Here is a 25,279-nt window from a genome sequence, read left to right as displayed (position 1 = left end):
AGCACTATGTACTTAGCCTCTACCTTATCTTAGGCCAAGAGAATGGTTATTTATACATAAACCATAATATGCAGCACAAAGAACCTAAGCACAAGTTACTTTAAAACCAGCTTTCAGATCCAGTGTTACAGAAATGTCAGAGCAACACTAACTCTCCATGTTAGTGTTTCATATTTCAAAATTTACAATTTTTAAAGAGAAGATGATAACTGTTTTGGAAATTTGCAAATCTTCACCAAGCCCCACCCAATACTCCATTTACTAAAATCAGCCTTGACTAACTCCAGGCAAACCTTGACTAATTCAGTGCTCTAAGCACCCTTGATGTTTCTTGTCCTTTGAGACATCACTCAGACCCTGAGAAAACAGCATTCTCCCTTACTTGGCCGATTTACTGAACTTAGCACTTTAATGACCAACACATTTCCTGGTGTTCTTTGTACAGGGATTCTAACATTAAATAAATTTATAATGTATGTAACAAAGTAATAGTGAGAAAGAAAGGTTATTTCTTGCCTAAAAATTAATTTAATGAATTACTTTATTACACTTTGATTGGTACTCTGGTCCTCATGCTTACTTGAAGAGATGGAGGTGGGTTTAAACCCCAAATATATATTAGAGTTTAACTGTTGCCTTTACTGTCACACAAACAAGTGGTTAAAATGTTTGAAAAAATTCTGAGTCCCTAAAAGTCATAAACATTCACAGTTTTTCAAGAACATCTTAAAATAGTTTTAATTGTCCCAACTATACTTATGAGCTATCTTAATGTAGACTGTAAATGGATTCCAGTGTTCACGAATCTTTAAAATGGACCAACCCTGTTCTGGCTCCAGAGCTGTATTCATAAGAAACCTACAGAGTTCTTTGAATTTCCACAGCATGCTGTGATCATTATCAAGCTAATTTGTGTGACACCTAGTGAGAGAAGGAAATATTGCTACCTTCTTTAACAAATGAGGCAAGTGAGACATGATGGAGGTCAGGTTTCATTTCTAATCCACTGTACAAGTTAAAAGTTTTATTTTTCTATTCCTCATTTCCAAGCCACCTTAAGGGTAAGCAGAGAGTCATGCTCTTATAATATTATTTGTTCCAAATCACTAGAGTCTAAACACAGAAGAGAAGTTCATAATGTTTAGAACATGAGTTCATCAGTGAGAATAATCCTATTAATGGAATTTCAATACTTTTTATCTATAGAGATCAATATAGGCCCTAGTTTGTTATTTCAACATAAAATATAAATAAACTGCTTAATACACACAACGACTCTAGTAGTACCAAATAGTTCATCATCTGAGAAAACCAAAGGCCCCTCCATTAAATTAACCGCAACAATTGCCAGTTAGGCATTATAAAATAACAGCTTCTAATAATAACTTTATGTAACAAAATCCTTACCCTCATTTCCTGTCTTCCATTCATACAACAAAACAGCAGAGAGTTTGGTCGGCATGGAGTATATTCAGACCAAAACTTGATTTTGCTCTGATAAGCTATATTTACCAACATTAAACTAAAATATTTCATGTATATTACACACATTATCTCATATATCACAACAATCTTGATATAAGAAAGGCAGATATTACTCTCCTTATATATAAACAGGGAAACTGAGACACAAAGTACTTATGCTACTTTCCTGAAACAAGCAGTGATGGTAGAGGTAAGAATCCATGTCTTTGATTCAATCAAGTAGCATTGGTACCACATTTCTGCATCTCGTGTCTCGAGCTATCTCCCCAAAGTCCAATGGCCACAATTTTAAGTAAAACTTGTCTTGGTAAAACAAGACTATGATTACTTTAATATAAGTAGAATCTATTAGCTTAAAAGCAAAATTTCCAAAAAACTATTGCCACGTTAAAGAAATTCCTTAATATAATAATAATAAATTGCTTAATAGAAATAAATGTCAAATTGAAAGTTTTAGATCACTATAATACTCTTAGTTGTACATAATGCCATCATAATGGCTGTTTCTAAAGGTACAGTTCTTTGTTTTGTTTTGTTTCACCACTGAAGTGAAAACCATGTATTTCTCAACAGTAGGGAATGAGGCTACAGCTTCATTTTTGTTTTCTCTTTTTATAGTCTCTGCCATTCTTTCCCACAGCACAGGCTAAAGTGTATAGAAGCATAACACAAAGTCCTCTGTCAACCAGTATTCTGTTTTGGGGGACAGAGTTCACAAGTCAAGTTTAGTCACTCCAAAGAATCATGGGAGGATGCTCACTGTCCTATTCCAGCTGCAGTGCCCTAGTTTCCTCTTTCAGATAAGAGGCGCTCACTGCACCCAGCTTGTCTGTGTAGGCAGGTCTTGTAGGAGATGCAAGCAACCGAGTACATTTGGCTACAGCTGTGCTGTACGTTGGAGCTACTAGGGGGCAGTCGTGAGAGGTGGAGTCTAAGATTTCATTGGTTGTCTCCATACTGCAATCCAATTTGTACTGCTCCATTAGGGGGTGCTGCCCCCTTTCTGGGGGTTCAGGTTGTGCAAGTATCTTCAGGAAACTCCCACCAGAAGTCTGGGAATCTTTTGAATTGTGGCTAGGCACAGATGTTTTTGTGGTCACAGAATGTCAGGCAGAGTGTGGCAAAGGCTCTGCCTTGGGTGAACATTTCTGCTACTTGGGAGGGCAAATAGCTGGTGGAAGGCATGAGCACCATCCCAGAGCATCCAGTCCAGGCAGGGGACTCCTCCTGAGGTTTTTCCTTCAGTTTCGAATTTGAATATGTACTCAGTCTCAGTGTTGCTGGGGGTGGAGAGGAACACACCATCCATGCTGAAGGCCAGGGGCAGATGCTCACATGCCTCTTAACTCCTCTCTGGAACTCAAAGAATTTCTGCCCCTCTGGAATGGGATATACCCTAACCACAGTCCCCTTCTCTGAAGCAGTGGCGAGCTTGGTCCCACTGGCCTCAGAAGTCAGTCAGTATGGCTAAAGGGCTGTGGTGATCTGGGATCATGGTGGCAGGTCTTAAGTTAGCGGTGGCAAAGACCTGCACCTCTTGGATGGTGGCACCGCTGGTGCAGGCCAGGTAGTAGTTAGTCATCATTGTTGATGGACACAGGCCATGGCTATCTTTAAAATGCAGACCCTGAAAAACAGAGCTCTCTTCTCACAGTTCATTTACCTGGCAGGTTTTGGGGGTCTCCGTGGGCAGTCCTACATGTCCCAAATGTTGTGTATATACAGAGACTCTTGCAGGCATACCCTGAGCCTCTGCCCGTTCAATGTGACAGCCAGTAACATGTTGGAGTAGCTGTAGTTGACGATCTCAGTTCCTTTCTTAAGTGTCAAACTTTTAGCTTTCTAGGAGCTTTGAGGTCAATGATGGCCACCAAGCTGCTTGAGAACAATCATTCTGCAGTGTACACGTCTTCAGTATCAGTGCCTTCATGGATCTGTTCCAGCTTATCCACAGCAGAAATGTAGAAAAGTTTATAAATGGGCTTCAGCCGACATCCAGGGACCATTAAGAGCAACCTGATGGAGATGAGCTGTTCTTGGTGCCTCTTTCGGTGATGTCCTGGTTGAGGCTGGTGAAGAGCAGCTGGCTGGCATCAGCTTCACTGCTCTGCCTGGCCAGGTTTGATGGTGGGCACGCAATGTGTGAGAAGGCCTGGCTAGGAGGCTCATGTGGTGGGCTGGGGTCACCTATGTTCAGGGTCAGCACTGGGCCACTCACTGCCCTGGATCAATCACCGCCTAATCCTGACCCTGCTCCTGTTTGGTACAATTTATTTTTTATATTTTCCTTCTGGATTCTAAATTCCAGAAAGGTGATATAATTCTCATTAAAGCATTCACATGATTTTTTAAATTCCAAGATACACTTCTGTATTTTAATTTAAGCAAAATAGGTCATCCATATTAATACCCGAAGCAAGATATTATCTGTTTTTTATTGCACTCCTTAAAATACATTTAGTTGTCTTCTACTGATATCATTGTTGTAGCAATGAATGCAGATTCCCTTTTGTCCAGTAATCTGATAAAATATGGGAGGCAAGGTTGGAATCTCTGACAGTTCCTTTATTGCAGACATTATAGCAACCACATTTGCCCTCCGCCCTTGGGTTTGCGCTGGAGCACCAGCCAGCCACCGGCCATGCTCCTGCAGCTCCGCACGCAGCCCTCGCTGCTCGCTGTCTGCACACAAATACTATGAACACTAATACTCCCATGGGGGTTCCATTTCTTTTATATTATACATAGACAAAGCTGGCCACTAGCCAAAACATGACATCAATGCTTATATAACTGCAAGTGTGTTCTGCAGGTGAATCTAATTCTTATCTCAAGCAGCCCGTGCCTGGGTATCCAGGGTGAGAAAGCCTGACTAGATTCCACTGTCCTCACATCATTATAAACTCTTAATAATATGAGGAATTCATGATATCACATCTCTAATATACATCCAAACCACTCTTCTTCATCAAATGATTCTGAATAATGAATGGAGTTCACGCTTCAAAGGCACTCATTTCAAGAGATTTTCTGTAAATAAGGTATAAAGCAATTAAGAGCATATTATTTAGTAGCTAATATACTTTAATTATTAAACAAGCCTCTTACCTGAATTCTTCTGCAGTGCGTTCCACATATAAATATGGCTATGGAATTAGTTTAGGTATAAGAAAATAAAGTTTAGAAATTAAATATAACTAAAATATTTTTAAACGTAAGAGGGAAAATATTCTCATAGTAATCAGGAAAATAGATATTTTTTTACCTTAGCTAAAAGGTTAAAAGGAGCTCATAAGAACAGATTAGCAAAGAATTTATTGTCCATGCAAAGAAACCTCAGATGGTGGTAATAATAACAAAACTAATTGACATTTAATGAATATGCTGAGAATTGTACTTAACATTTCACATAAATTATCACATTTAATCCTCACACAAACTCTGTGAAGTAGTATTGTCATTTTATATGTGAGAAAATACATTGCAGTTTGTATCAGTTTTCTTGAGGATACTAGTCCTGTTGGATTAGGACACAGCCTAATGATCTCATTTCAATTTGAATATCTCTGTAAAGATCTTATCTCCACATAAGTCACATTCACAGCTACTGGGGATTAGGACTTCAACATGTAAAGAGAATACAATCAGCCCACCACAATTATTTCACAACTTAATTCAGTAAACATTTGGAGACTTTACTTTGTGCTAGGAAATATCCTCAGAGTGGGAAAGAAATAAATGATAACATAATACCTGGTAGAAGATAGGGATGTATTATTTGAGCCCTCTTTTCCTTTTTAAGATGAGGTCTAGACTGGCTTAGCTGTCTGGACTCTGCAAAGTAGCCAGAATAGTGGAATGATCTCTGGAACCAGAGTTAGAGCAGAGTTGGGAACCAGAAAAGATGAATGAGCTAAGCCAGAAAGTATGGGACGTATGTGGTCCAGTGTCTAGAAAGACAGCAGGCTAAAATGACACCCTGTGAGACCTAGGGAATGAGGTGGAAATCAAATTAATCAAGTTGTGATCCGGCAGGACTGGAACATCCATTGTAGGATGGCTTATGATTTCATCAACTGGCAATAATTACAAGAGTTGAGTGACATGTTTTGGAATAAATGGAGGTGCTATAAATAGGCCAGTGGGTACAACAGGCATATATAAACACTATATTAGACAACCTAGGTAGAATGGTCACCCTAGACATCGAGGGGGGAATGATTGAAAGGATTATTTTTAATTGTTTTAGAAATAAGGAAACACAGTCTAATTCAACTTTATGAGCACAATACATCCTACCTATGTACAAAAAGAGAATATAGGAGGGGATGATGAACAGTGGATGGGTTCATAAAAGAAGCAACATCTGAGCTGGGTTTGGTTGATAAATTAGAATTTCAGCTTTGAGTGCCCTTCTTCCTTCTTCCCTCCCTCTCCCTCCGTTTATTTTCCTTTCTTTCCTCTGAAACATCTTTTCTTCCTCTCTGTCTCCTTTTTAAAGTTCAGTAAATATATTGGGGAGATCAGCATATAATATATGGAGAGAGAAAATAATATATGAATTGTATGAATTCAGAAAACATTACAATGAGTTGTATGATTCATTCTTTTATGTAATAATTATAATTTAAGTACCTATAATGAGAAAGACACTATTCAAAGAGCTAGGGAATAGAAAAACATGTTATCAGTTAATAATATAGTACTGATACTTATAGTCTATTGTGGGAAAATGAACAACTTTAGAAAAACAGTTCATCCTTATTAGTACCTGAAGGAAGACTCTTTCCTTTATTGCTATCTTTTAAAATGTACTACATTCATCTTCCATTATCATAAATGGTTAGTGATATTAGAAGAATGCATAATATCACCCCTCTAATACATGTCTAAAGCAGCTCTTCTCATCAGACAAAATGATTTTCTATAAGCATAAATGGTTATGCAATTCCAGGTACATGTATGTGATATCTAAAAGAGAGTGAGTATACATAAAATGTGAGCAGAATAGGCTGGTGTCTTAGATGGGGTAGTTAGGATATTTGCATAACTTTAGATTGCATCCCCTCCCTCTACTGATGCTGTTTCTTGATCTTTTCATTATAAAGACATGGAAATTGTAGGATATCAAGAGATTAGAAGAAATTAAATGACTTCAAATGTCATATTTTCTACATAAAGTACAAAAATGAAACAATGTTTAGATATCCCTAGTCTGCTATATGTGTTCTGTGTAGAAAATGACTTATTTAAATTGTCCACAAAGTCCTATCAGCATGTTTGGTGGCAGATAGCAGATAGGTAAGTTTTTTGTTTTGTTTTGGTAAGAGTAAACATAATTTTCCTGTAGGGCAATTCCCAGGTGACTCTTTTATAAAATGGAAGGCATGCTCTGGCATTTGATTTTAAAAATTAGGGGCAAAATTTACAAACTTATAATGAATCAGAAGTATGCCAATAGCCTAATCTCATAGCAAAAATCCTATTAGATTCTATTATCTGAGGTCATTACTTTCTCCTGCCCTTCTTCCCTTCTTCTTCCCCCTTTATTTTCCTTTCTTTCCTCTAAAACATATTTTCTTCCTCTCTGTCCCCTTTTTAAAGTTCAGCAAATATATTGGGGAGATCAGCATATGACAATAGATCTGAGGGGATTTTTGCAAAGTATTCATTCTACCTTGAGACAAATGTAGTGATTTTTGACACTATTTTGTACCTTTAGAAAAGAAAGGCCTAGTGATGTTCAATGGAAGAACTATAATTTATTAACACCCTTCTGTTCCTTTAAGAAGGAAAAGTGCTAATGTGGCAGACTTCATGTGGGAATTTCCTATGTGAGTCCCATAAGAATAGTTTCTGGGGATTATAAACCATTTCTGCTGCTAGTTTAACTGAAGTAGAGCCTGACAGAAGTTGGGGCTGAGGAGAGTGGAAAGACTCAGTCATGAAGGGTCATGAATGTCAGGTGGAGGGGGTTAAACTCTGTTTAAAAAATAGAAAAACAAACAAAAGTTTAAAACTGGGAAGAAACAATACAATATTTTGATTTTAGAAAAGTTCCCTTTGGTTAGAGTACGAAGAATTCATTAGAGGGATAGTAGTCTATTTAAGAAAAAAATTACCCTAGACAGGGTAACAAAGTAATGACCTAAACTGAGACAGTAGTTGTGGAAGGAAGAGAAAATGGTGGATTTGGGAACTGTGAATTCTTGCTTTCTGCATCACCTTGCATAATACCTGGCAGTAAATGTCTTTCAATAAATGCAGCAAATTTTAGAATTTGGATAACAAATCAGGGAAGAAGAAAAAAAGTAGTGAAGGGATTTAAATATGGCTGTCTTTAATCCAGCTCTATTTTCTAAACAAGATTTCGGTTTTAACATTTCATTTATACAGTTATATGAACACTTACCACAAATATCATTATTCACTTAAGTGCAGATGAGGAATGCAGTTTTTGTTCTTGCTTTAACCTAGTCATCTAAAGAATTTGATAGCTCAAGCAGGAATTAAGACAAAAAAACCCTAGCATGAGACTGTAGTCTGTCTCTTTATTGTTTACGCAGAATAATAAATTTGACCTGCTAAAATTAAACCATCTAGGTCTGATCTGAATCAGGTGTTCTTATAGACAATGTCTTCCATCTTTGCCAGTTAGAACATAAATTTTAGTTTCTTCTGGAACCAGGTAAATAGAGTATTCCTCGGTCCTGACTAGTGTGCTTCTTTTCTTTATTTTTAATTTTATGTTTTTTATTTTAAAATCCTATATTGATCTAATGGGAGGAGGTACATCTTTAATTTTGTTATTGACTAAATAGACCTTCTTACTTGTTTAGTTCCTGTTAACTGCAAAGATTCATTGGATACTATCTCTGCAATCACAGCAATAATAACATGACCACTCCATGCTGCTTTATGTTTCATTGTTTTCTCTGTACATAAATAAAGTGTCGAGAGTATTAATACTTCGTGAGCAGTGTTCTGTAAATTATAACAATACACTGTATTTTTATTTTGACCTTTACAATATTGTGTGATTTGGTTGGCTGACCTCTCTATTTATAGCCCTGCTGAGTAGATGGGAAGGAATGAATATCCTGCCGCTAATGAAAATATCATATATTGAACGAGTCAAATGATAATACTGTCTTGGTTCACATGATTATATTTCACAAGATATACAGCTTTAGGCATTGTAATTCTGATAAATCATTCTGCTGACAAAAAGTATAATGAGATCAGAAAATTGCCAAAAATTAATTCATTTACTGACCGAATCTGTAGCTAGGCTAAGAAGAGTGTGAATTTTTAACAAAATCTCATTAGAATCCTAAGTTTAAAGTCACATTCATTTTAACTTTCTACCAATACTTAAGATGGTATGTTTGGTTAGTAAGTATGGTTAAGAATAATCATGGAGAATTTTCTTTTACAGGCTTAAAAAACAGTGATCAAGCTACAAATGACATTTTAGTTTCATTGTGAAGTTTCAGCTTAGTTTTGCCTTTTGAAAATAAGGAATGCATTTTTTTAGGCTCTATAGTAAATGGTTACAGTGGAGATAATGTAATAGAAAATATTCTGAGAAAATTATCTATACCATTGTCTTTTTAGCTGCATGCATATGCCCATTCACACTATATTGACTGCCTAAAGAATATTTAATGGCATTCTTTACTCTCATAAACTATTCAACTTTTTTTTTTTTGGATTATGCCTTTACCTTACAGGAAAGGAAAGGAATACATAAGCAAATTTTATCCCAATAGACAGAATATTTTCTGTGTTGGTTCATGTAACTCCTTTGCCTAAAGGAACTTTTGTCCTGAAAACACGTGGAAGAGAAGATGAGCTCTCTTGCAGTCCTTGTTAATTTGTCATAATATATCAGTGCACATATGAACAGTCTAATTATTATAATGACCTGGCTTGTTTGGCAGGCATCTGAACTCTGCCTGGAAAACCAGTGTATGTATAACCCAAGGTTTAAGAAACATGGCTTTGCATACCTCACTTGGTTCCTATTAGTTTTTTGTTTGTTTGATTGTTTGTTTGTTTTATGCACTAAGTAAAAAGTATTCATTTCAAGGAGACCAACAATCTCCTCTTCTGAGAAATAGCCAAGATCTGCTTTCAATTAGTGTCTGGATTTATTCATTTGAAAAGCTTATGGGAAGCTATTATGTGTTAAAGGATTTTAGACAGGTTAGGTGTGATTTGTCATATAAGGTGGAATTAGACAGGTTTAGTTTTATTAAATAGCACATCTGTCGGGAGGTGGTGGAAAGATTTATGAAGTAAAATCAAGTCAAAGAAAGAAAAATGAAATAGCTGTGTGTGGCATGAAAAAGGAGAAATGGAACCCATGTGATTGGAGATACTTAATCACATCTGTGATGGTATCTATATGAATTCTTAAGATACGCTCAGGTATTTTCCAAACCTTGTCTCATTTTATCTTCCCAATGATTCTCCAAGATAATCCTGCTATTTCCATTTACAATAGAGGAAACTGAGGTTCTAAGAAGTTAAATGACTTTCTCAAGGATGAACAACTAGGCTAGGACAAAGCCAGATTCCATTTTTTTTTTTCTTCTTGTCTTTAAACCATGCTCTTTCCATTTCTCCATAATATTTTGCCATTTGTTAGTCCTTCTCTTTCCCATGGTAGTGTGTTGGGCCTCAATTAAGTGTTGAGGACATTTTGACCTGTCCAGTTACAGAGAAACCAGTTGGAATTCTGGCTTAAAGTGGAGGTTGTCCACAACCTGATAGCATAATGAACCAGTCAAAATAAATCTTTTTTGCACCAAATACGAAGGTGCTTCTTCAATTAACCAGTCATCACAGGTAGATACACATATGACAAATAAATCCCCACTAATATTTATATGTATTGTTTATCCCTTGCCTTGAACCAGATAGGAATTAAGTTAGCTTCTCCATTGAAATGCTATCTGATAAGGGTTTATTTAATGAAACCTCTTAGAAATAATAAAACTTCCATTTGAATACACAAGAATTTATATCTTTACAAGTTACATGGTTTAAAAAGTATAACAACACAGACTTGCACAAACTATGATAAAGAAGGGATTGATAATTTTAGTCAGCAAAGCATTTATGACAATACATAGGAAGCTAATCACCATGACTATTTTATATGACTGGTCTTGCACAATTAGCATTTATAGTCAGTTTTCATTTATCATAAAGTGCAGGCCCCCAATCAGAAGCACATTGGACTAATTCATGTTACCTGATCCTTTATCTCTACAGACAACATGGTATTCTACTGTTGGATATAAAAGGAAAGTCACAGTCACTCTAAGAATTTACTGAATATCCAAATGATATCAAAGAAACATGCTCATGCTCAAAAAATGTCTTTTCAAATCCCCTTTGGATATCCAACTTAAAAATATATAAAGGAAAACAAATACTGTAATTACCATATTTGCTTCAAGTACATTGCTTCTAAAAATAAAAGAGAAATTGAATATTATTATGCTTTGTTTATTATATTTCTCTAACGTCATTGATTCCTGCACACACTTAAGAGATTATTCAGATTTTTTAGTTGTTATGGAATTTCACAGAATTAAACATTGTTTAAGGTAAATAGTCTATTAATCAATAATTATGAAGTGGATTTAGTGAGGTATTGCCACTTTGCAGCAACAATATTTGATCTGTGTTAAGTTGCATCAACCTACAGTAATTAGCAGCATAGCAGAGTATAGAAAAATCACTTCCCTTTATTATCTTTATATTAATACATAGAAAATGATTTTTCAAATTATGATTAGGAAACTTTTAGCATTACGTGTTGCCATTATTTTAACCCTACCTGAGGGGAAGTGGCTGAAAAGGATGTATATTTTGTATACATAAGTATAAATTTGTTGAGAGAGAAAAAATAACAAGACTGGGAGAATATTGGTTACCTAACTGCAAAGTCCCAGTAGGCTGGACAGACTGTTAAACACTGTTATGTCCAGTATGTATCATACTTAGCTAAAGCATTAAAAATAATCTAATGAATATGAGTTCCCAGTACTTTCTGCTGGGTGTTTCTATTAAAGGATATTCATCAACTGGGAGCCTCAAATATTAGATTAGTCAATAGAATCTCAGGCAGCTCTTGCTCCAATGATGAGCATAGAGAACATTATATCTCCCTTTACCTGTTTATGGGCTTCCTTGATTGTAGGCTCTGTTTAGTAATGACCCCTACAAATTTGACTTCTGCTAGAGCTTGGTGAAGAGACTGTACATAGCATTGGTATTTTTGTTCTGTTTTGTTTTAACTGGGTTAGCACCCTTCATGGTGTCTACTAGCAGTGGTGGAGATGAGTATCTGTCTGCAGTTTCATAGTAAACAATTCCTGTCAGGACCTATAATTTCACTACACAAAAAGACTGTGTTAAAAGTTGACATGCAAAATCTCAGTCTGAAGAGAGAGAGAGAGGAATGATGGGGCCAAGGGATGCACACAGGCACTTACAGGGAACTCTCTGTGTAATGGATGATTCCCTACCACACACTTCACCAAAACCACCCCCAGTAACTTTATGGTCCTAATCTTGCATTTCAAATTATGGAAAGCATCAAGGAGGAACTCAATTTTCTGGCAGATATATTTGATATGCAGAACTAACTATTGTGAATAAGTAGAGTTTGGGAAGTGGGATTTGAACTTTTTTTATCAATATTATTGCAGATTCTCTTGCTTCATGGTCAACTGTTGGCAAGTTTAATACATGCTCGTGTCTAGATTTTACTATTTTCTTTAATAAGTTTGTATCCTATCTAGAGTAATAAAATAAATTACAAAATATAGAAAAAATACCCCCAAATTGATATAATCTCTCCTTTTCTCCCAGTTATGACTTTACTATTTCCTCTTGGTATCTCAAAATTCTACTCTATTTCTTCCTCCAATTTCTTCCCAAACTACCCTGTTTACCTCCATATTCACCTTTCAGGGATTTAAATGTTGAGAAATCTTAGAAAAAATCAGGGCCACTTGAAATAAATAAGGTTAATAATAACAAGCCCCTAAAAGGGTGTCTTACCTATACCACATTCTCTATAAATGGTGCATATGTATCTATGTTTGCATTATTATTCTTATCATCATTTTTATTATTATATACAAAAACCCCTCAAAGAATAAAAAATCCCAAACCAAAACAAAACAAAATCCTTGAGTTAGCTAGGTCCACACCTAAAACAAGTGAGTGCTTTGTTAATCGATAATAAAAACAAAAAAAACTGAGCATTAGCTGTTGGTGGATGTGACCTAATCATTTAGGGTTTATACAGTCTTAATGTTGGTATGTCTTCCTAAAGACGCAATCTCATATTTTCTATGCCTGTGCTGGCCAGGACAAGAAGAACATTAGGGGCTCTATTCTCAAAGAAGAGTCTAGAATTTGCTCCATTACTCAAATCTTCATACTGGGAACTTAAGGAAGCATGGACCACTTGCACAATCACCAAAATGCAACTTTCCTGTTTTTTACACTTGCCGAAACCAATTTTCTCCCCTATTTTTCTGCTCTGATGGGGGTGGGAGAGGTTCCTGCAAATACTAGAGAAATACCCGAACATATTGCCACCTCTCTCACTTTCATTCAGTCTTATCATTAAGCTGACAATTGTCATGACTCCTCTACGAAATGGGACCACCTGAACATCAGCTCTAGTTGAGTGAGTTATAGTTTAGATACTGAAAATTGAATATTTTTCCACATCATATGACATTCAGTGCTATAACTGGGTGGACTATTTTAGCCCAGGTTTCCACTTCCTCCCCTTCCCTAACAGCTTGGAACCAGTGTTAGGATGTCACTTACTGTTGGGCAAAGATAGATCCCTGTTTTGTGGAATTGGAAGCTTACTCATATAAAATATGCGTGGAGCCTTCTTTTAGAACAGGAACACACAATTCTGAATACAAAATTTGATTTAGGGCTTTGGGACAGCCCCAAGCAAGTGAGGAGGCCAACCTAAAGCTTAAGCTTCAGTAGCCTCGTGGTAAATATGCCTGGACCTCTGAGAATGAAGGGGGGCAATTAATAGCAGCCACATATTTCTATCCTGGAACAGTTTGGTAACCAAAAAATGTAATTTATTCAGCCAAAATATTTTTTAAGTTTTTACTTTGAAATACTTGTAGACTTATAAAAAAGCTGCAAAAGTAGTATGGGAGGTCCTGTATGTGCTTCACACAGTTTCCTCTAATGTTCATATTTAACATAGGAACTATATTATCAAACTTAACATTGGTACAATACTATTAACTAAACTAATACTATTAAATAAATTATTAACTTTATTTTTTAGTTTATATAAATTTTTTTCACTAATGTCTTTTCCTGTTTCAAGAGCAAATCCAGAACAACATGATGCATTTCATTATGATGTCTGCTTAGTATCTTACAATCTATGACATGTTTGGTCTTTACTTGTCTTTCATGACCTTGACACTTTTGGAGAGTACTAGGGAACTATTTTGTGGAATGTCTCTCAATTTGGTTTTTTTTCTAATATTTTTTAATGAGTAGCTTAAGGATTTACATTTTTAGAAAGAATTAACATATAAGTTATATACCTTTCTCAGTGCATCAATGTCCATTTGTCTTACTACCGTTGGTATTAATGTTGACCCCTTAATTAAGAGAGTATCTGCTGAGTTTCTCCATGGTAAAGTTTTCTTCCCTCTGAAATGAATAAATATATGCAATTATTCAATTTCTCTTCAAATTTTTGCAATAATTTTAGCATCCATCCACAGATTATTTTTTTAGATCTACTCTGTAGTTCTAATAGTAGTTCATTGTTTTCCTCATTCTTTATTTATTAATTGGAATTCTTCTGTAAGACAGCAATAATTATTGAAGACAAGATCTTCCATTTACTAATTTATTCAATGACTTATTTAATAAACTATAAACATGAATCTTTGTTTTATTCTTGTTACTAAACAAAAGAAAGGGGGGGAAGGGTTGTCTGCCTGTCACTACAAAGGCCAAATTCATGAGGCAAATGCTGACATAAAAAGAGGTTTTATTCAGTTTGTGCTGATCTGGGAGAATGGCAGACTCTCTACCTGAAAGCCTATCTCCTCAGCAAAACCATGTAAAAGGGTTCCTGCCCCAATTTAAAGCACAGTCATTTGAAGTCTGCAGGTGGCTGCTTACATGGTCATCAGGGTAGCTTAGCTTGTTCCTGGCTGCTGTACATTTCAGGCTCCCTCCTGGAGGTTGTGTGTGTACTCATGAGGCCAGGCACCATACAGCTGCTAGGGCTGCAATGTTGCACAAATGCCCCAGTGAATGCATCATCAGGCTGGCAAGAGAAAGGGAGAGAGAGAAAGAGAGAGAGAGAGAGAGAGACTCCTTCCTGGAAGCCATGGGCCAAGACCACGTGGCCCGCTGACAGAAGACCACGTGAGTCCAGGTCACTCACAAAAGTGATGAGTAAGAGACAACAAGAGAGAGTTTCTTTGTTCCTCTGGGACTACACTAGTTTGGATGCGGAACATACCAAGTGCTTTCTCAAAATGACTAATCAACTTCCCAAATTTTCCTGCAATTTGGGTGGGTCCACTTCCCAACCAATCTCTTCTTTTCCCAGGCTAGATTGACAGGTCTCTTTGGTGCAGAGTTTCCCTCTGGGCCATTTTGACTTTTATGGAGCATGTGCCTGCATTCCCCTGATCCCACTCCCCAACCCCAAATCTGATACTGGAAGGGTAGGGGAGAAGGCCTTTCAGGCACAGTCACTGTAAGAACCTTTCCCTGCCACCATCTTGGCCAATGGGAGAAACTCCCCTGGTGCTCCATCAACTCTGCAACCCCCATGCTCTATTCCCCACATGCAGTGAGTTGCCCACACTTGGGGCCCATGAACAGAGAGCAATGGAACCAAAGACTTAAGCAAGGGAACCCTGGAAACCCCACACAGCCTTGCAGGCAGTGCCATCAAGAGAGGCTTCAGTGGGAAGGGAAGAGCATCTGTAGCCAGGGGCAGAGCATCCACACAAGGAGTGGATTGTCCACAAGGCATGCCTTGGTTACCCAGGCAGTGTAGACCCATGCCCTGCAGAAGTGCAACCTGGCACTGCACTGGAAACTCAATGTCCTCACCATGACCTTGGGGGGTTAGCAAAGGCATTCACTGACTGGCTGCTGCCCTCAAACCTCTGACCTCCATCTATTGTTAGCATTTTGAGAGTTATAATTTAGTGTTATCATTATTCATTTTGTTCCTTAAATTATTTCAGTTTTAGCCATTGGGAGCTCTTTCGGTTTGACTCCTCTATCAAAAGCAATTTTGAAATAACTTATCTCTTGGCTTTTTCAAATACCTTGAAGAAGACCAACCACAATCAAACTCCCTAAATGCACTCTATGTTCCCTCCTTTTCAATGACTTTACATACAATGGCTACTCTCACACCGAAGCCTTCAAGCCTGTCCCATTCTTCTAGCCCCTGTACAAGTGTGCTTCCTGCAGTCCTTCTTTGTACTTGACTCTCCATTACAAAAGCTCTAGAATAGACCATCCTATGAGCCTTGGAAGATGTGAAAAATGAAGGTTATTAGGCTGGCCAAGGATTCTCTTTCACTGCCAGACAAAGGAGAAAGAATTATTAATTTCCTCAGCCTGTAGGAACATACCAGACCTACTAATATGTACTTAACACACTTTATTTCTCACAACTTGCCTTATTGCCTATTTTAAAAATGAAGAAACTTACTTTAAGTGACTTGTTCAAAGGAACACTGCTAGTAAGTGCTCTACAGTCTCATAGAGTTATACAAAGACTACTTTAGCTATGTATATTTGTAAAGAATGATTATGCTTGAAACAGACAGAAATTAAGGAAGGAGAATTACAGACAGGTTAAGATGAGCAACTTCATGAAAATACACAGGGTATAGTTATAAAGAGATGCCTCAATGATCCATATTTTAATGTCATAAAACTTGTATTTTTAGTAAGAGGTTTTGTGAAGATATTTTGGGCATAAAAGCACAAAATACATAAAATATTTAAAAAATAAAGAAAAACAATTTTTGAAACTATCTTTACTTTAGAGGGAAAATTCTGTGTACATTAAGGTCTAAGTAGAACCAAAACTGTGACACATTTTTATTAAAATCAGTTTTCGATGATTTGTTAGGGAAGGAGAGAGTTCTGGATCCTTGGGTTGGGAATACCTAATTCCTTTTTTTGCAACAATGATGAAAATTAAGCCCTTGACTGTTGAGATCCCTCACTTCAAATTTTACAAAATGATGGATCACCTAACAACACATTTCTTTCAAAAGATATAATTAAAATTGTCCTATCCTTAATTACTTCAGATGATAATGATTTATTTGAATATGTTGTGAACATACAGTGATTTATGCTTATTCATCATAATGGTTTTTGAGGCAAGCTTAAAAATATTTATACATAATATATGCTCACATTTTCAAATGTTGCTTTCAATGCCAATTCTATGTGTATTGCTTATAAAGTATTGACATGTATTTCCATAGGCTACCAGCTTAGGAATACTGAAATTTTTTTCATGAAGGCAGTATCAAAGTTAAGAGAATATTATTACAGAAAAGAAGAATAAAATGATATGTTATTATGCTGCTACATAATGTTCACAGAAGAAATGTTTGGTCCACATAAGATACCCATATATGATGTCTATGTGTGTGGGAACTCTGTTATAGGTTCTAAAATGAAGGAAAATAACCTCTATCTTCTTTGGCTCCTTAGAACTGCTGCTGCTCCATAGAAATATACCACCTTAAAAAGTCTACAGCCAGATTTCAGAAGAGTGTGATGTAAGCTGGATTAAGTCAGTGACAAATCTACATAAACAAGCATTTAAAACATCTTTTAAGGAATAAGATAAAGGCTTGGACATTTTTTAAATGATTGTATGGAAGTGTAAAGCAGGTAGAATTTTCAGGCGGGGAGAAAACCTGAACAAAAATTGGGAAAACATGGGACATATGTAAAAAATAGAGTAGGACAATGAAAATTTCAGGAAAGTAGGCTCTAATTATATTGCCAGACTAAGGCATTTGCATTTTATTCATAAGCAGAGAAAAGTCATTGAGATTTCTTTTGACATTGTCAGAAGTATACTGTAAAAATTTGAATTTGACACCAGGGTAGATTGGAGAGGGAAAACATAACAAGCAGTGAAAACAGAAAGTTACTCTAGTTAAGAGGTATTAAATATTTTATATTTTAAATATTTATTAGTTAAAAAGTAGAATGAGCAAGGTTAATGTGAAAAGTATCAGTAAGTTAAAATCTGCAAGGATGATTTGTTTGTGAGCTAGAAATATTTTTTACTGTATAAAGTTAGTAAAGCTATTTTTTATATTGACAAAAATAATTGAATTTATCAAAGGATTTAAAAGCTTTTCATGTACTTTTCAGAACCATATTTTATAAATAAATAAATTGTTTATTTAAAAGATACTAAAATTGACTTGTATATACAACCCATATTGATATTTTGATTTTGATTCTGTAATGCATGATATGTATTTTTTATATTATTCATTTGCCATTTTAGCATAAATTTAGATGTAATGTTTTACTGACATGTTAATTATATCTGATTTAATTTAATTTTCGCATTCTTTTATCATGTACATAATATATTATAAGGTAATTTAGAGTAAGGAAGAAACAATCTTTATACTTTCAATTTTCCTATGGTTAGCTATAGTAGATAAATTGATATGTGCTTAATTTTTAATTGAAAGATTAAACCAAAGATTGGGTCAATATGAATGAGTAAGAAACTTTTAGTGCAATATCAGCAGCAATTATATTGGATATTTACTTTAAAATTGTCCCAGACTTTATGAATGTTGATGTTTGCAAAAATGTAATTTTAGTCCAAAAAAATTTTATTCTTTTTCTGAAAGAGAATTCATGAAACTTGAAGTATATTTTCAATTTTAATATATTTTTAATTTTTTTTTAAGTTTAATTATTGAGGTGAAATTAGTTAACAATATTATATGGGTTCTATAGTGCATTATCTGTATATTGTATTGTGCATTTACCACCCAAAGTCAAATCTCCTTCCATCACCGTACATTTGAGTCTAATTATATGGATCAGGAATTATGTCTTATGATAGCTAAAATGGAAGGCTAACATCTTGAAACTCATTATAATAAGAGTGAGTTTTCTAAGATTTCCGCAAGGGGAATGTTAAATATAAAGATCAAACTTTTTATTATTAAGAAGACAAAATGATGTAACACTATATGAATGTAAGTATATTCCTACTGAACCCTATATAGCTACATTCCTGGTGTGTGTGTGTGTGTGTGTGTGTGTGTGTGTGTGTGTTTATATATTTCTACCTGTCCAACTACTTGTGGCTCTGGAAATGCAAAATAACATAGATCTTATGTTTTAGATAAGAGGACTTTATTAGACCACTTGGTTTAAAATAGCTACATGACAAACCTCATATACACAGTAGTGGTCTCAAAATTATTTATCCATAAAATATGCATACATATCCCTTCCTTAGAAGAGTAAAGGCAATTTGATGTCTTTATTGCAACTTCCTGATCAATAGCATTCATTGAAAAGCACCAGCAAAAATATCTGTCCCCCAAACTAGTTCTTTTATTTACAATAATTTCTCTGACCTTCAAAACACCATAAGAAATGTTTTTGACTTCTGTTTACATATTAAACAAATTTCATCAATATTAAGCACAGGATAAGCAAACTATTTCATTACAGTCCTGGAACAAAATAAGCCTGTATTACAAGGATAATATTGGATTTATGTGTATGTCACTGTTGTCCTTCTTAAAGAGCTTCCAAAGTGGTGCACATAAAGCATGTATGTAAATCACTGTGATATGAAGCAGAACATGCTAATATGAGTAGGTCACATGATTAGATATGCTAACAAGTGCTGTAATATTTCAAAGAAGAAAAGTATAAACTCCAGCTGGGCTTATCAAATAAGAATCATTAGAAAAAGTAGGTGTTGAATTGAGCATCAAAACCAGGTAAGAAGCCTCTTCAACAAATGGTGTTGGGAGAACTGGATAGGGACATGCAAAAAAATGAAACTAGACCACCAACTTACCCCATACACCAGAATAAACTCAAGATGGATCAAAGACTTAAATGTAAGCTGTGGCACCATAAAAGTCCTAGAGGAAAAAATAGGCAGGAAAATTTCAGATATACCATGTAGCAGCATTTTCACTGATATATCTCCTAAGGCAAGGGAAATAAAGGAAAGAATAAACAAATGGGACTACATCAAACTAAAGAGTTTCTGCTCAGCAAAAGAAAACATCAACAAGATGAAAAGGAAACCAACCATACGGGAAAATATATTTGCCAATGATATCTCAGACAAGGGATTGATCTCTAAAATATATAAAGAACTTATAAAACTCAACATCAAGAACACAGACAACCCAATTAAAAAATGGGCAAAGGACCTAAACAAACACTTCTCCAAAGAGGACATACAGAGGGTCCATAGGCATATGAAAGAATGCTCAACATCACTAGCCATCAGAGAGATGCAAATTAAAACCACAATGAGATACCACCTCACACCAGTCAGAATGGCCATCATCAACAAATCAACAAACAACAAGTACTGGTGAGGATGCAGAGAAAAGAGAACCTTAGTGCACTGCCGGTGGGAATGCAGACTGGTGCAGGCACTATGGAAAACAGTTTGGAATTTCCTCAGAAAACAAAAAATGGAACTGCCTTTTGAACCAGCAATTCCATTGCTAGGATTATATCCAAAATATCCTGAAACACCAATTCAAAAGAACCTATGCATCCTTATGTTCATAGCAGCACTATTTACAATAGCCAAGTGCTGAAAACAACGTAAGTGCCCATCTGTAGATGAGTGGATCAAAAAACTGTGGTACATTTACACAATGGAGTACTATGTAGCAGAAAGAAAGAAGGACCTTCTATCATTTGCAACAACATGGATGGAACTAGAGAGGATTATGCTTAGCGAAATAAGCCAGGAAATGAAAGAAAAATACCATATGCTATCACCTACTACAGGAAACTAATGAACAACACAAACAAATGAGCAAAATTGAACCAGAGGTATGTAAACAAGGAAAAAACTAACAGTAACAAGGGGGGAGATGGGAGGGAGATAAGGGGGTAAGAACAGGAAGGTTCTAGTCAAAGAACATGTATAAATGACCCACGGACATGGACAACTGGGTGGGGACTGAATGTGGGAGAAGGGAGGCAGGGTGCAGTGAAGCAAAAGGGGGGAAAAAGTGAGACAACTGTAATGGAAAAACAAACAAAAAAATTTTTAGTGGGGGAAAAAATGAAAATATAAAGAATGGAAATGCAAGTTCAGTGAATATTAGAAGGACAGGCAAGGCTGAATGCCAGGTATGTGACTCAGCTTCTGTGCCCTGAAGGGCTGACTGAAGGTCACCCTAAATGTTCCTTGCGTAAGTTCCAGCAAGGCAGAACTAAAGATCATAAGTGATCATTTGCCGCTCTTGTTGTGTTTATGCAAATGAACAGGATAAATTAAAAATGGGCTTAATCCAGTCCCTTTAATGACAAGGAGTGTAATCTTAGGGAGAAAAATCGTGATTCAAGGAAAATCACAATGCTCAGTGGTAGACTATAAAGTAGTGAAGTTAACTGTCTTTAAAGTTTCTTTTCATTTAAAATTTGTTTTCACTTGAAAGTTAAACTATGTCTGTGGTATCATCCAAGATGTTTAATTTACAGGCAAGAAGAATGTCAAATGCCTTGTAACTGAATGTCTTCCAATAAGACAGTCCTACAGATTTAGAGACTTGTTTGTGGGTTATGTTACAGAAATTAACATTTGTTTTCTGTTTTCAAAGGGCATAAGCCTATGATCTCATTACCTGAGTGTCTGTCTGTACATATAGGCCTCACTTAATCCTGTCTGCATTGCTGCCTCCTGAGACTCAATGGTTTGGCTGAACTAAGTGGCTGGGTTGGTGAAAAATGGGGTGGTCTATGGGCTTCACTTTAAAACTGGTTTTTCTTTTCTGTCCTAATGGCTTGGACAGAAAGAGCCCAGAGATCTGAGAGGCGGGAAACCTAAAATATTTCCCTCAGCCCAAACTAAGTATAATGGGCAAAAGTGTTTTGGACAGGTGAGATGAGCCTGGCACACCTTCCTCCAAAGAAGCCCTTCTTTTCCCTAATGTGGGACATTGAAAAATTAATACCTGCCTTTTGTCATCTAGTGGTTATGGATTGAATGATATCTTTTAACGCTTTTGCCAAACCTGTAGCCCCCAGAATACAACAAGGATGCCAGCCTGTTAAACCAAGCACGCCGTTGTCCGGGGACAGCCAACTGACCTGGAATCTGCACGATCCTTCCCCATGTGGGAAGGCCACCCTCCCCTCCACACCCTCACTCTTATTAGGGATTTCTGGACCCACGGGTAGGTAGGATGATGACCATGTCCAGCTTGAAGCAGCTTGAGACCTTCGCCCATTGTCCTTTATAAGATTATAAAGGGTCTTAAGTCTGAGAGGGAGGGATTGTTATTTTTTATTGTTAAATTAATTAATTAATTAATTAATTATTTATTTTTTTAAAAAGAAGAATATATGAAAGGGTGAAGCGGGAGAGCTTGTATATACGGCCCGTGGGCATGGACTTGTGGGGGGGGATTGCTGGGGGAGGTGGGGTGCTGGGCGGAGGGAAGAAAAGGGAAAAAATGGAACTATTGTAACAATATAATCAATAAAATATACTTCAAAAAACAGGTAAGAATCAGAAAGTTAAATATTAGGAAATTTGAAAGTTCAGGTTGAGAGTATAGCAAGGCAAAATCATAAATATGGAAAACATTAGGAGTCTTGAAAGTGTTAGCCTTACTTGTTCTTCATTCCAAGCATTCACAGATTAAGATTGTGAATAATTATATTGGGCCCCAACTATACCTGATTCCACATACCACAATTCAGTTTTGACCTCCTTGATTGCCAAATGCACATCCTGATTTTGGTGTGCATCCTTGGCGTGTCTTATGAGCTTGATACTCCAATTATTTCCCTCCATCTTTGACCTTGACTCCTGTTTCTGCTGTCTTTCTATCATATAATACTTATCCTTGAACTAGTTCCCCTTCTTCTCACTGCCCTGCTACCCCATGGCAACCTCATATGGAATAAAATACTATGTTTCAGGGATGCTAAATCAATTTACATGTTAGGAGGAGAAAATCTCTGTGGTTGGGTAGTGGAAAACAAAACTGAAAAGTTACTGGAAAAATAGTAGATGACAGTAAGTCACAGAGATTTCATTCAAGAGGTCAGTATTACTCTTTTTTGTTGTGTTTTCCTACTATGTTTTACTCATTTTTCCTTTAAATTGAGACATTTAAAATTTTTATATTTATCCTAAGCAATACTATTCACATAATCACTGTTTGAAGTAATAATTATATTTTATGCCTATTTTTAAAGCTATACAACTAAAATAATCATTTTTTTCTCAATTTTTAATCACTGTGATGTATCTCATTCTTTGTTAAATAGTGTTACCATTAATGGACAGCTACTAAAGTTTAAGTAAAGAATTTCAGCAAGATTAACCTTAGGATATAAACAATGATTTGAGGTGGGAAAACAGAAGACTAAGGTAAATGTATGAGCTAATAATGACCTGTATTAGAATCTTCACTGAAGGAATTTTTTTAAAAAAAGAAGTAATGCAAGAGATGGGATAGGAAATCGATAAGTCTTATTGATAATGTGAAGTCACTGACAAGCTTAAAGGGTTAAAATTATGTCAATTTTTTGAGTCTTGGTGCCTAGAGAAATGATGGTACAATTAATGAAAATGGGCTTGTCTGTAGGAAGCACTGGTTTGTGAGAAAAGATTAGTAGTTTAGTTTTGGTATTATTAAACCAATGGATAGTAAATGGGATATTGAAAATCAAGGACTAGAGTTCCTGACTGATGTTGGCCCAAGTATCAGTTGTCTAGAGATGATGGTTGTAACCATGGGAGTAAATGAGGTCTCTAAAAGAAAGTATGTTGAAAGAAAATAACAGACGATTGAAGAGGGAGCCTTGAAAGGTAGTCTATATTAATGAGGTGGAAGGAAGAACAAGACATAGCAATAGCAATGGAGAAGCAATGATATGATCAGTCATGTAAAGGAAGGATCAATCTACACCCTGAGGAAGAATATCATCTAAAAATGCAATAGTGGCTAAAAATAAAATACCTTATATTTTGTGAATGTTTGACAGTGTTCAGAAAACTTTTCAACAAATTGTGCATCAGGATGGAAAGGAAAGGAAACTGACCAGAATGTAAAGACTTGATCTAAAACAGAATCTAGAAAAGTTGGTAACAGGCAGTTGATGATAAAAAAAAATATCTGGGAACAAGCAAGAGCTTGGTTTTGGCTGAAGGGGACATATGGAAATAGAAATGTAGTCAGGGTAGCGACTGTGATGGTTGACAGTGATTCAGTAACCAGTGCTAGTGTACAGGTTGAGGCTTGGTCAAGGAAACAAGAATGAATTCCATTTCTTAAAACTAACAAATAAGTCCAAAACTCTCAGCAAGTTTGACTTAATACTGACACACTGGGATGCCAAACTAGAACTGTTTCCCCCACTAATGAGATTTCTCCAGAACCTGGAGTGGTATTTAGAAATTAGGTAACAATTCCATGACTTTTCATAAGGGAAAGGATTCTGCATAAGCTGGAGACCCAACTTGGGGATTCATTGTTCTATTTTATCCTGATAGCAGCTTGAAGTGTATATAGTTAGTGTCAGAAGCAGAAACAGAAACTGCATTTTTGAACTTCTGCAGTCCTCACATGAGCACAGTGAGGGCAAGGAAAAGGAGGAGGCTGTTCATTAATGGTGGTAATTTCTGTTGGGGATCTCGGGGAGAGCTGATTCATGGAAATTCAAGTAGGAAATTTCACAGAAGTTCAGAGAAGCGAGGATGTAAGTGTTGTCCTCTCCTCATGGGGTGAAGAAATATGCTGATACATTAATGAGTCATGAATAAGCATTTCCAAAATGTTCTTGAAATCCACATAAAAATGTGTTGTTTTTTTGTTTCCCTTGTAACTTCAGTAGTACTGTAATTTAAAGCTTAAAATAGCACTGATAGAGTCATTCCCAGAAGACGCACTAGCTTGAATAGTTTCACCCCTTCTACAGACTATATGGACTTGGTTGGCCAATCCACGGTTCTTTTCTGTGAAGTAGAATAGTAATTGTCCCCTTATTACTGTCCCATTACTAGATCCAGTATATATTTTCTTAATCAAGTGACCATAATGTAAACTGTCAAAAGCTAAACTATATTTCTTTGGACTTTGGATATGTTTTGTGAAAGTTCTTTGCTTTCCAGGAAGAATGTTGTTCTCCCAACTTCTGGAACCAGAACTGTGTCCTAGTCTTTTGTCTTCTGCTTGCTTTGAGTTAGTTCCAGAAAAAGTGAAAAGGAAACAGGCTGCTTCTTTGGTGTCCGTCACCAAGTCTCACATAAGATGATATAATAAAGTAGCACAGATAACATGTTTGGACTATATTTTTAATTACAAGTCATGTAATAAAAAAGTCCTCAAATCCTCCAAAATCCAGCTTGTCCTTGGTAAGCTCAGAGCCCATCTGCAGAGCCCAGGTGATATCCTCTGCTCCTAGAACACCAGCATCTCCAACAAGAAGTGCAATGCCAAATCAC

The 25,279-nt window shown here is 36.1% G+C and overlaps 1 pseudogene; it reads right to left on the bottom strand.

Moving 5' to 3' along the window:
* Positions 1–2,210: 2,210 nt before the first annotated feature.
* LOC150005947 (WD repeat domain phosphoinositide-interacting protein 2-like) lies at positions 2,211–22,621 on the bottom strand (annotated as a pseudogene).
* Positions 22,622–25,279: the final 2,658 nt, after the last annotated feature.

Source organism: Furipterus horrens, unplaced genomic scaffold, assembly GCF_987537825.1.
Source record: "Furipterus horrens unplaced genomic scaffold, mFurHor1.1.pri manual_scaffold_6, whole genome shotgun sequence".
Classification (NCBI taxonomy): Eukaryota; Metazoa; Chordata; class Mammalia; order Chiroptera; family Furipteridae; genus Furipterus; species Furipterus horrens.
Note: the sequence above shows the minus strand (reverse complement) of the source record. Positions and strands in the feature narration are given on the sequence as shown.